This window comes from Canis lupus, chromosome 23, assembly GCF_003254725.2.
Source record: "Canis lupus dingo isolate Sandy chromosome 23, ASM325472v2, whole genome shotgun sequence".
Lineage (NCBI taxonomy): Eukaryota > Metazoa > Chordata > Mammalia > Carnivora > Canidae > Canis > Canis lupus.
In genome coordinates this window covers 13,718,631-13,730,939 of record NC_064265.1, presented here as the reverse complement: position 1 = coordinate 13,730,939, position 12,309 = coordinate 13,718,631, and the positions used below count along the sequence as shown (strand labels likewise).

Sequence of the window (12,309 nt, the reverse complement as noted above, 5' to 3'; positions counted from 1 at the left end):
TGAGAATAGGGTTTAGTTCAACAAAAGTTTCACCTGTCTCCAAAAATTTAGCCAATGACATTGATCAGGACAGTGAGAGAACCACATCAAACACATCACATGAAGCCCAATTAATATCAGGCAATTTATGGCACCTGGCTGGCTCAATTAGTAGAGCATGCTCTTGATCTCAGGGTCATGAGTTCAAGCCCTATGTTAGGGAGTAGCATTCACTTGAACAAAAAGGAAAAGAAAACACTGGCAATGTAGCCTGTCACAGTAGGTACTTAATGAATAATCATTGAAAGACTGACTGCAGCTTGAAAAAAGTCTCTTGGTATCTGCTGCTTTGGTTATCTCTTGCTGTAACCGCTCTACAACCACTGGCTTAAAACAATGACAGTGATTTCTTAGTGTTCTCTCTGATGGTCTGACTGGGAGCCGACTGGGCTTCTCTGAGTGATCCCTACTCAGGGTTTCCTCAAATGGTTGCAGTCAGATGGTGGTGGAAGCTGGAATCATCTCAGAAGCTTCTTTGCTCACATGTCTGGTGCCTGAGTTGGGAGGACACCAACAGCTGGGGCTCCTCATGCATCTTTCTCTCTTTCTAGGTGATTTCTCCTCATGGTCTCTCCAGTATGTTGGCTTCTGGGCAGTTGGACTACTTAAATGGTGGTTCAGAGCTTCATAGGTAAAGACCCCAAGTGAGAGATAGAGTCTTGTGATAGCTGTATTGTTTTTTCTTACTCAGCCAGCAAGTCACAGAGAGCCTTCTCCTGCGTGCATACTGTCAAGAGGGTGCATAGACTCTCTTGAAAGAGGAGAGGAAAGATTCTGAGAAAGCCCGTGGGACCAGAAATGTTGTTGCAGCCATCATTACAAAATACAATCTGCCACATCCACCTAAGAATATTTGGAGTGGGGGTGAGGGGCTAAAGTTGCTCTGTGTGGACAAAGAGGGTAGAGCTAGGTCAGGTTATAAAAAAAGTAAATTAGAGACCAATTTGGGTCCAATAAAGGAATATATTGTAAAGGGGTTGGATTGTCTTAAGGTGAAATAAATTTTCTGCCACTGAAGTATTAAGCATGGACTGTCAGAGCATTTTTAGAGGGTTGCTATAGTAAGGCATTTGATCCCCCTGACCGGGTATATCCAGAAATCTGCTAAGTGTGCCAGTTAGGAGCCAATGGCTGGAGCAGGAAGTCTTTGTGAGAACCAGAAAGGCCAGAGGACTGGGCAAAGCTGAAAGTTGAAAGTAGAAAAAAACAACTTAAAAAACATGAGGCCCAGGCTGCCTGGAGTGGGGTTAGTAGGTTTACTGGATCCAGCAGAAGCTGGAAATGGACATTCACATTGGGAGCTGGAAACAAGAGTCTGAGACCAGAGAGGAACCAATAAACAGAAGAGATGTTGATGTGGATGCAAAGGTTTTAAGGAGGGGGTGAAGGATGGCAGAAGTGATGGAGCAGTGAAAACACACCTGGAGCAATTAAGGCGTGTTTCAGAGCTTATGAGCTAGGGGTGGGAATTGAGGAGTAGTGGGGAGGCTACTGGAAAGAGGTCAGTCTGGCCTATGATGTGATTGAGACAGGAAGAATTCAGCAACACATGGAGGATATGGAATAGGAGGAACAGCGAGGTGCCTTCTGAAACTAAAATTGTTTGATGCTCATGGTACCAGGAGGGACACAATAAATGATCATCAGTATCTGGGCATTTCTAAGTCAAAAGTGCTACCCAGGCTCCTCTGGATGCTATAGGAATCTTGACAGAGTAAGTATTTACCCTGATAACTTCTAATGAACAAAGTCCCTTTGTTCCAGTTCAGGCTGGAACAAAGCCTTTGCAGGGAATCCATGGCCTTAAACATCAGCTCACTACACAGTTTGGAGAAGATTCATTTCATAGTCAAAATCCAAGTCTGATGAACAGCCTAGCACACTGTGTCTCCTGCAGTCCTGGTAAAGGTCTTTTCTCAAACTACAGTTGGTACACAAAAGAGAAATGACAATTTTATTACATCTATCATCTATCTATGATCTATCTATCATCTATCTATCTATGCAGGCCTCTGGGAAAGTTAAATACCTTTAAACAAAATAACACAGAGATGACACATTAAGATAAAATTGATGATGGGCCAATGGAGAGCTGAATCAATAAAGGACACTTCCATCTGGACCCCCCAAAAAGACAAGGGCACTGATTGGCTTTTGTCATAGGCCAATGAGTCAAGGGAGCAATTGGCCTCATGGGGTGAAGAAAAAAATGGATGGAACAGATGGAACTATAGTGATCTTCCAGGGACCCAGAATGACACAGTTTGGCTAATAAGCTAGCAGCTCCACGTTGAACTCAAAGAAACGGGCCACACTAAATCCTCAGGCCTGGGACGTCCACCATAAGCAATTAATTAGGCTTTGATCCTTCCTTATTGTTTATGGAGCGGGCTGCTGTGCAGGACCTCTCAGTTACAGAGCACATCAATCTAGGAGCAGATACATTAATTTAAATCTATATTTAGATAACAGTTCAGTAGATGGGGACCGTGATTCATGGCCTTAGCTTGAAACTTCTCTGGAGCAACAGAGCAGCTAGACTATGGAATCCATTATCCTTTATTCTTTGATGCTCACACTCCTGGAGAGGGGATGCTGTGGGCGGAGACACTGAATGAAGTCCCTATTTGAAACAGTGGCCCAAAGGATCAAAGAAGAGATGTCCATTAAAAGCAAAATTCCTATCCCTGCTTTGAATTATAGAATTTTGTAGTCAAAAGTGACCTTAGAAATTATCTAAACGAATTTCTATCTTACAGTTGGGAAAACTGGTGCCATAGAGGAAAATGTACATATCCCTTGGCCATTTCTTTCAGTGAGAGACTATTTCTCCACTGTACCCAGTGAAAACTAATGGGAAAAATAGAATTTGGGCTTGCAGAATGTTATTTTCCAAACCTCATCATCTTAAATGAGTGCTATAACTCTTGGCCACCCTTACAACATGATCCGGTAAGAAGGAAGAAAAACTGGCTCAGGAATTGTGTGATCTGGTCCCAGCTGCATCTTAACTAGCTCCAGAACCTCTTTTTCAGGTCCCTTTCTGCTTTTCTCTCTTTATCCCAGAACCCAGCAGAATGCAAAGCACATGGTTGATGCTAGAGATATAGTTGATGAATGAATAAATGCACTTAAGCTCTAAAATTCTATGCTTCTCTGCATAGTAATAAAAAAAATAAAGGAAGTTGCTTCAGTTATCAGAAAAATGGATACATTCAAATTCCTGGATTTGTGTTAAGATAAATGCACAGTAATTTTGCTTAAAATGCTATCAAAAAAGCAATTAACTTCAGGGCACACTGATGCCCCAGAGATGTTCCTTCATATCATTCATTTTAGGAAGATGAGCACTTCATTTTATTCACTGGAGAGTCAAGACCCCTGGGGACAGCTTTAAAAATTGATCTCCCTTTAAGCTTCTTAGATTTCTGCTTCTCCGAGTGAGGTCCCTGGACCATCAGCATCATTATCAATATTACCTGAGAGCTTGTTAAAATTGCAGCAGCACAGGCCAAACCTGAGTTTGAATCTGCATTTTAACGAGGGCCCCAGGTGATTTGTGTCTTCTGAAGTTGGAGAAATGCTGTCGTCGATCAATCCACTAGGCTAAGATCTAAGGAAGCATCTTCCCACTCCGCAGGTTAGAGTTCACCCTCTACCTCTCTCAAAGAACTTGCCAGGTGCATCACCTATGAATCACTCAAGGACAAATACCGAGTACCACACAATTCAGGAAGGCTTCGGAATATTTCCTTAAATTATTATATTGAACCATGTGAAATCACTGCTACTAGATGTTTTCAATCTACAAAAATTGCCATTTCATTTATCTCAACATAATATAATATCTACCATTTAGCGAGTGCTTATAATGCACCAGGCTTTGTGTTAAGTACTGCAACAATGTTTATTCTAGCCCCCAAAATATTCTGTGAGATGGATGTTAAGTTCATTTTATACTTGAAGAAATTAAGGTCTAGAAAGGTTATGTTTCCCAGGTCACGCAGCCAGTGATGAAAAAGTTCCAGATCCACACCCAGCACTACCCCCAAGGGCCGGTGTTTGTCAAGATGTGAACCTTGGACCATTACATGGGAAGTCTGTCAAAATGCCTATTTCTAAGTACCAATCTGTACATATTGAATCTGCATTTCTGGTACTAGGATTTAGGAACCTGTATTTTAGTGGCTTCCCTGGGAATTAGACATGCCTTATTTGAGAACAAATTGAACTCTACTATTTTCAGACACTACTTCCTTTCCAAGTAGGTGATGGAAGGCCACTGGCATAAAAATCTAACTAACCCCAGAGCAAAGTGACCATAGTTCCAATTTCCCCAGGATAGCCCTGGTTCATGAACATTGTCATGGTAGAATTATTAAGAGCTCCCTCTTCAATTCTCAGAAGTGTTCTGGTTTGCATGATAAATTATATGATCACCCTGTGTTGGGAAGAAAACTGGACTGGGTTCCCCCGTGAGAGCATCAGAGGCTCTATCCTGCACAGAGCAGCTCTCCTGAGCTTCTCAGGGAGCTAAGCAAGTCTGAGCAAGTCTACCCCTGGAATGCCCAGTGCCCTGAGCCACACTCTCTGCCTTCTCCACCCTGGACTCCCTGGGCTGCAGCTCCAGGCCAGCAAGGACATGCATGATTCCAGGTATACCCAAGGAATTTGCACAGGGATCCCCAAGTTGGCATCCCCTGGAAATTCTTGTTAGAAATTTTTGAGCCGTTGTGATCTGTGCTCTACTGAAAGCCTTGAGTCTTCTCCATTTCTCATCCTCTGGGCCACTGGGGGAGCCTTGTCTGAGTTCAGCCCTTCTCTCTGACTGTATTGGTTGTGGACTCATTAGGCCACTGAGGCAGGCGAGGTCTGACTCTTCTCTGGATCCTAGCAGGCAACAGAATCAGGCACTGGGTGAAATACCAACAGATGCCTGCTGAGCATCTCAATGAACAAATTGATGTAGTTATCAGATTATTACCCCTAGAGGAGGTTTTGATAAATGGGAAAGAAAGAACAAGAACACTGGTGGTCAAAGAATTAATGACATTAAGTCCACGAGGGAGGGCAAGAAAGAAAAAGCCTATTAAGTGTCTGTGGAGTCAGGACACCAAAAATAAACTTATCTTTAAAGAATATGTTGACTCTTCTTCACATGAAAGGCTCAACATAATTGCCTTCAACCTCTAGACATCCTTTCAAAGAAAGTGCTCCTAAATTTAAAACAATATGTATCATTATAAATGCACTATAGAATATCCAAAAAGTCTGGAAACATAAAGAGCATAATGTATTCATTATACCTTTTTCAGAGGAACATTTTGGTTCATTGCTTTAAATTTACAGTATCTTTTCAATGAATACATGTGTCTGGAGGTTGAAGATAATACAATTTACATATTGCTTAAAAATAAGTTTATCCTATGTGTGATGGTTAATTTTATGTGTCAACTTGACTGACATGTGATGTCCAGACATTTGGTCAAATACTCTTCTGAGTGTGTCTGTGAGGGTATTTTTGAATGAGATTAATATTCATATCAGCAAATTAAGTAAAGCAAACTGTTCTTGCTAGTGTGGGTGGGCCACATCCAATCAGTTGAAGACCTAAAAAGAACAAAAAGATTGAGCAAGAAAGAAAGAGCTCTTACTGCCTGTTTGAGCTGCAACCTCAGGCTTCTCTCACCTTAGAACTAGAACTTATACCATTGTCTCTTCTTGTTTTTAAGCCTGTCTATTTAGACTAGACCTATACCACCAACTCTCCGAGGTATGAATATATATATATATTCATCTGCACATCTGCTACCCTGTCAGGTTCAAGGCAGAATTCAGCCTTTTCTAATATATGTTCAGTCCATCACTGTCTGACCTACCCACCTCCAAAATGTTTTACTGGTCAAATAAATGAGGGAAACACTAAATAAAGGCAAAAAAATAGGTTTGGAATCAGAGCTTTTAAATGATTGCATGCATTAGGTGTCTCAAAGAGAGCACTGTAATGGGAGTTTTTCTGTTTTTGATCACATACTCCCCATTCTTCCACTACCCTATTTTTATTCTTTCAAGATTGGTATTAAAAGAAACACACTGGGAAAAGGTTGTGCCCAGTCTATTCAAAGTGGCTGGTTGTGACCATATAGAAAGAAGCCAATGGCCAGCAGGGCTTCTGAGGAGCTTTCTATGGATGGTACCTTAGGACCTTCTTGACTTTTTGTATTTGAATTCCAAAGATTTTGCCTATATCTGTTGGCCCTATTTTGTCATTATAAAAGGTTTTGTCTTGTCCTATAAAATCTGCTTCATTTGGGACTGAAGATCAGTATAAAGCATAATGGCTGTGATTCCCAGTTCTGATGCTCATTAGCTGTGTGATTTCAAGCAAATTGATAACCTCTCTGTGTCCCACTTCCTCATCTACAAAATGGAGATGGCAATAGTCATCATAAGGATTAAAGGTATTAACACACATAAAGCCTTAAGATAGAGTTGTGTTGTCTAATAGCATAGCCACTAGCTGCATGTGGCTATTTCTACTGAAATGAATTGAAATTAAGTAAAATTAAAATTCAGTCACATTTCAAGTTTTTGGGAGCCATGGGTGATTGGTGGCTACCCCATGTGCCTACAAAAGAAGTATTTCCACTCCCACAGAAAGTTCTAGAGCCTGGGCACTTAGCAAGTGATGAATAAGAGCTATATTTTATTTTCCAAGGACCAAATAAATTCAGGTGCACTGACCAGACCTCTAACTCTTCAGTCAAATCTCCTCTAGAAGACAAATATGAATTGTGGGTTCTCTCTTTGCTTTCTCTTCTTTTTAACCCCCCTCCCTCCTTTCCTCCTTTCCTGCCTCCCTCTTTTCCTTCTCTCCTCTGTTCTTTCTCCCTGCTAGTCTATCCCCTAATTAGAAGGATCATCAGTGAATTCTTTCCCTTTATATTTAATACCTGAATCATGGGGATCCCTGGGTGGCGCAGCGGTTTGGCGCAGCGGTTTGGCGCCTGCCTTTGGGCCCAGGGTGTGATCCTGGAGACCGGGGATCAAATCCCACGTCAGGCTCCCAGTGCATGGAGCCTGCTTCTCCCTCTGCCTATGTCTCTGCCCCTCTCTCTCTCTCTGTGTGTGACTATCATAAATAAATTTAAAAAAAAAGTTAAAAAAAAATAAAAAATAAAAAAATACCTGAATCTTTGCTATTGTGTTTTCCTAGTAAAATGCCCTGGCTCTCCTCATTCACCTTTCCAGAGTCACTGTTACTGGTGAGCCTAAGGGTTTATGTTACCCTCATACCACCCTCTGGAGAGGCCCCAGTTTTGTGAGTCAGAGAGCTGAGCCTGTCTTTTCACTGACTTCGTCTTTCCTCTCTATCAAAGTGAAAGATTTTGACATAGATAAATGTGCACCTGCTAAATTATTTGTAGTAGCAAATGTCGCTGTAATGAGATCAACCAAGCCATTGCCATGGGCGGCTGCTAGGCCTTGGAGAAACAAGCTGGAGGGAACTTTCTGTGGCTAATACTCATTGTAACAAGATATGACCACTATTCCTTTCTAAAAGGATCATAATGGACATTGATTTTTAGTTTTGGAGTTTGGCTCATTAAAATACCAAACAGAATTCCATGGGGGAAATGAGCTATATTGATTGGTTCATTTTGTTTTATGGGTTTGTTTCCTATGTAACATGTAATTGTATTTTATAGTTGCTATAATATGCAAGAATTAAAGACCTAATTTGGCTAAACAAGAATTGGCTTATAAATTATGAAACACTCTCTCTCATCAAACTCCTGGGTAATTAAACAAAATTTTAGCAAATGCTTTCTCAGTAGATTATTCTGCATTGGTGAAGGAGGTGGAAGAATGGGGGAAAATTTTTTTTTTCTTCTGTCACTTTTTAACTTTCTTATCACCATCAACCACCAGTAATGAGGTTAGGGATTTCAGATAATTCTGTTAAATTTTTTGCTAAGGCCTATTAAGCTGTCTTTTCTTTCACATTATTTTGCTTCTAAAATCTCAAAATGAGTTGCCAACAGTGGTGTGGTGGAAAGAGCACACGATGTGGAAGTATTGAGACTGAAACGTAGCTCTGCTTCTTACCTTCTGCTTGAACTAGGGCGAGTTGTTGAATGGGATGTTTTGAGATTTTGGAAGGTTGTTTTTCCCCCCATAGATAGATTAAAAACTACTCATATTGTCCTCCTTCCCCATTCCAGCAGCTAGATTGTACTTTCAGACACTTTGATTTTACTCACGACCATATAACTTGCTTTGGTGGATGGAAAATTGGCAGACATGATGCCAGCAACAGCTTGAAAAATAGTTGAAATATTTCATCACAGAGCACTCAACTGGCGAATTGAGTGCTACCCTCAATACACGCAACAATATGGATCAATCTCAAAAAACATTATGCTGAGCAAGAGAAGCCAGACAAAGAGTACATACTGTATTGATTCATTTTGCCATTGTTTCTTAAGCTGTACATATGTGATTCATATACACTTCTAATACAATGTATTTCCCAATTTGAACAATTCTGGAAGTTAACTCTTGCAATATTTCTGAAAGGTTATTACCTTCTACCTAAAAAATTATTCTATCCATGGAGGCCATTAACATTTGCTGAAACCCTACTATGCTGTAGCTACTTTATGTATATCATCATCCTAATATTGAAAGTAACACTGAATTGGTTACAATAGTTCTAAATTAAAGATTAGAAATTTGAGACACTAGGAGGTGATAGAACTTTGCCCAAGGCCTAGACATGCACATGAATCTATTGGACTCCAAGGTCCCTGCTATTTTGACATCATCAGATTGTGACTAATTCTGTTCTGTTATTTTAAGAGGCATTTCTAAGAGAAAACAAAGAATTATCTGAGTTGCATGCAGGGAATTTTCAGGAAAGGCGGTTAAAGCTCTTATATCTCAGGAGTCTAGAGGAAATAGTTGTGGTGTCTCTTTGTTCCCCAACAGCTGTCACCTCCCCTGAGGGTACCTGAGAATCTACTTTAGCATTGCTGTCTTCTGCCATCTTTCTCTCTTCTGGATAATTCTGTGCTCTGGTGCTTCAACAAGTCCCATCCTAGAAATTAAGTTCGTCAATGATACAGAAATATTTGTCTTTCTGGGTGGGACACTAAATGAGAAAACAACTGATCAATGAAGAGGAGAAGCTGAAAATTAACAAAACTTGGAAGTGATGGTTCAATCTGCTGGACGCATTAAATGAATTATAGGATATTCCTAATGAGTTGCATTAGAATTTGACTCTTGCCAAAGAAAGTAAGTAGAACCTTGGTGATTTATTTAAAACACTGTTTACATTCACTTGATCAATGGTTGAGGCTCCAGAGGTGATATCACCCAGCCAGAATCACTCCTCTTTCTGGAGTAAGAAATAAACAAAAGGAGAGAGACATAACTAAAATTCCATTCTGATCACAAAAGAATGTCTCACCCCTGATTCTTCTAGAAATTTCTTTAGGTTGGATAAATGGCAGAATACAGAATCTGCCCTCACCCCAGCCAGTTTTATTATAAAAAGCATCAAAATGAAGCCTTTAAAAGGAAGTACTGCAGCAGACAGCTGCAAACAATTACTTCTTAAAAACAAAACTGAAAAAGGCTAATTAATTTACAAAGTACAGAGTGTGCCAAAAGTGCAATAAAAATCCATCCCACTTAGCGTCCACTCGTGTTTCAGCAAAACAGAGCATTTGCAAAGTGCTGTAAATTAAATTATAAGGCAAAACTCTGCTGCGTAATTCTCAGATACTCAAATACATATGTAGGGACAACTGAACTAAAATCATTGTTAATGTGACAAATTCCTTAATATATGATTGATAAACATCTACATAGCCCATATTACTATGCTTATATCTGTAAAATTCGTAGTAGATAGGCTGTAGTTAATAGTAGGTGGCTACTATTGGCCACGGTGATTACAGTGGGATATTGTGAAAAAGTCAGATTCTAGATCCAAATTGAAGGTAGAATTTACTGGATTTTCTGATAAATTTTTATGAGAAAGAGAGAGGCATGTAGGATGACTCTCAGGATTTCTGACTCTAAGGAAATTCACCATAAAGTGAGATAGTGGGTGGAGAGGGAAGCCCAGTTTGGACACTTTGAGTGTGATGTACTCACTAGCTGTAAGTCCTACAGGAGACCATTGAATATATGAAGAAAGAGGGGAAAGACCTAATATATCTTATTGCCTACTTGTTTGCAGGACTTCAGTTACATTACCTCATTTAATTCTATGGAGGCCTATGTGTTAGATATTTTACTTCTGTTTTGCTTTATGTTGTTTAGAAGATAAATATTGAGTCAAAGAATTTGAATAATTTTGTCAAGGTCATGAAGCTGGCAGAAGGAAAGGCTGGAATTTAAATCCAGATTGTCTGAAGTTCAACCAAAATCCATGCCTTTTTTGCTAAGCCATGCCACCCCAAGCAAATGTTTTTTGTATCTTTTCACAATTTGGAGAAGTGAGTATTTTACTCACTCTCATTAGTTAGAATACAGATTGCATGTTCTAAAGACCCTAAACAGTTTGGTCTTTTCTAAAGACCCCAGTGGTTTAAACAAAAACATTAAAACTATTTCTTTTTTTGTGTAGCAGATTGGAGGTAGGCAGTGTAGGGCTGTTGTAGCAGCTCTGTTATAGAGCAACATTGTGGGACCTAGGCTCCTTCCACCCTCTTGCTCCACCCTCTTGCTCCACCATTCCCATGATATTTCCCTTTTCCCAATGGATCAAAATAGCTGATTTCCATGGCCATAATCCAAACAACAGGGTGGAGGAAGAGAGAAAGATAGACCTAATATAAAAATTGTATACATCATTTCTATTCATATTCCATTGGCCAAAACTTTTTATGATATTGCCATTTCTAACTGCAAGGCAGACTGGGAAATATTATCTTTATTTTGGAAATCAAATGCCAAGCTAAAAAGAAAAGAGTTTCTAGTACTTAGAGAGAAAGAAGGAGAATAGAGATTAGGGGACAGCAAACATTATCTGCTCCACAAGTTGGGCTAAATCTTCATTCAAGAAGAATGAAACAAGTGCATTTTATGTAAGTTTTGATTTTAAAAATACTATTAAAATCTTAATATCTTTGTGAATTTTTAAAGTGCTAATTTCTTCATATAAAATACAAGGAAATGTGATATTTCAAAAGATGGCATGAAATAATAGAAAACATGTACATTGGTCTCTGCCCCTGGTTCCTGGCACAGAGCTCCTAACATCTTTGTCATTTCCTAAGAGATAAGAGCAATAGGAGTTTTTTGTTGATGTTCTAATCTTTGGTCTCTAACCCCAATTCCTGACACAGAGCTCCTAAATTCATTATCATTTCCTGGGTGAAAGCAAAGTCTTGTTCTAAGGAGGCAACTCTTGGCAGGCTCCTGGATGGTGGCTGGTCACTGGAAAGGCCGAGCATAATTAGAAGCTTAGGACTTTCGGTCTCTGGTACAGCTGGGAAGAGGGTCTGGAGATTGAGTTAATGATCAATCATGCCTACCTGATGAAGCCTCCATAAAAACTCCAAAAGCATGTGCTTGGGAGAGTTTCTACATTGATTGAACACATCCCTATACCAAGAGGCTGGTACACCCCAACTCCACAGATAGGGACAGATACTCCTATGCTCGGGATCTTTCCAGACCTTACTACCATATGTATCTTTTCCCATGATTGTTCATTTGTATCCTTCATCATTTCTTTTATTATATAATAAGCCAGTAAACAAAAGTAAGCATGTACTTCTTTGAATTCTGTGACCCATTCTAGCAAACAATAGAACCTGAAGAAGGAGTTTCAGGAACGCTTGATTTATAGCCAGTGGGTCAGAAGCACAGGTGACAAGCTAGGACACACAACTAGCATCTGAGGGAGGGGGTGGGAGGCAATCTTGCAGGACGGAGCACTTAATCTTTGGGGTCTGCACTAACTCCACTTAGTGTCAGAACAAGATTGACTTGTAGGACATGGGCTGGTGTTGCCAATTGTTCAGTGTGGGGAGAACCCACCCAGTTGGGGTCAGAAGTGCTGAGGATGTAACAGTGGTGTGTGAGTAAAGGAGATACACAGGAGACTTTCTTCTTGTACAGAGGGGGACAATGTGAGAGTTGTAAACTGTATATACCCTATTGCCACACAGAGACACCACTATAGCTGGTAAACCAAAATCCCTGTTATTCTTGACCAGGATGTCTGAGTGACATAAATTTTGAATTATC

The 12,309-nt window shown here is 40.1% G+C and overlaps 1 long non-coding RNA gene across 1 annotated transcript in view; it reads left to right on the top strand.

The window, feature by feature from the left end:
• Nucleotides 1–12,309, top strand: part of LOC125753417 (uncharacterized) — a 60,063-nt gene that overhangs the window by 43,339 nt on the left and 4,415 nt on the right. The window lies entirely within an intron of this gene.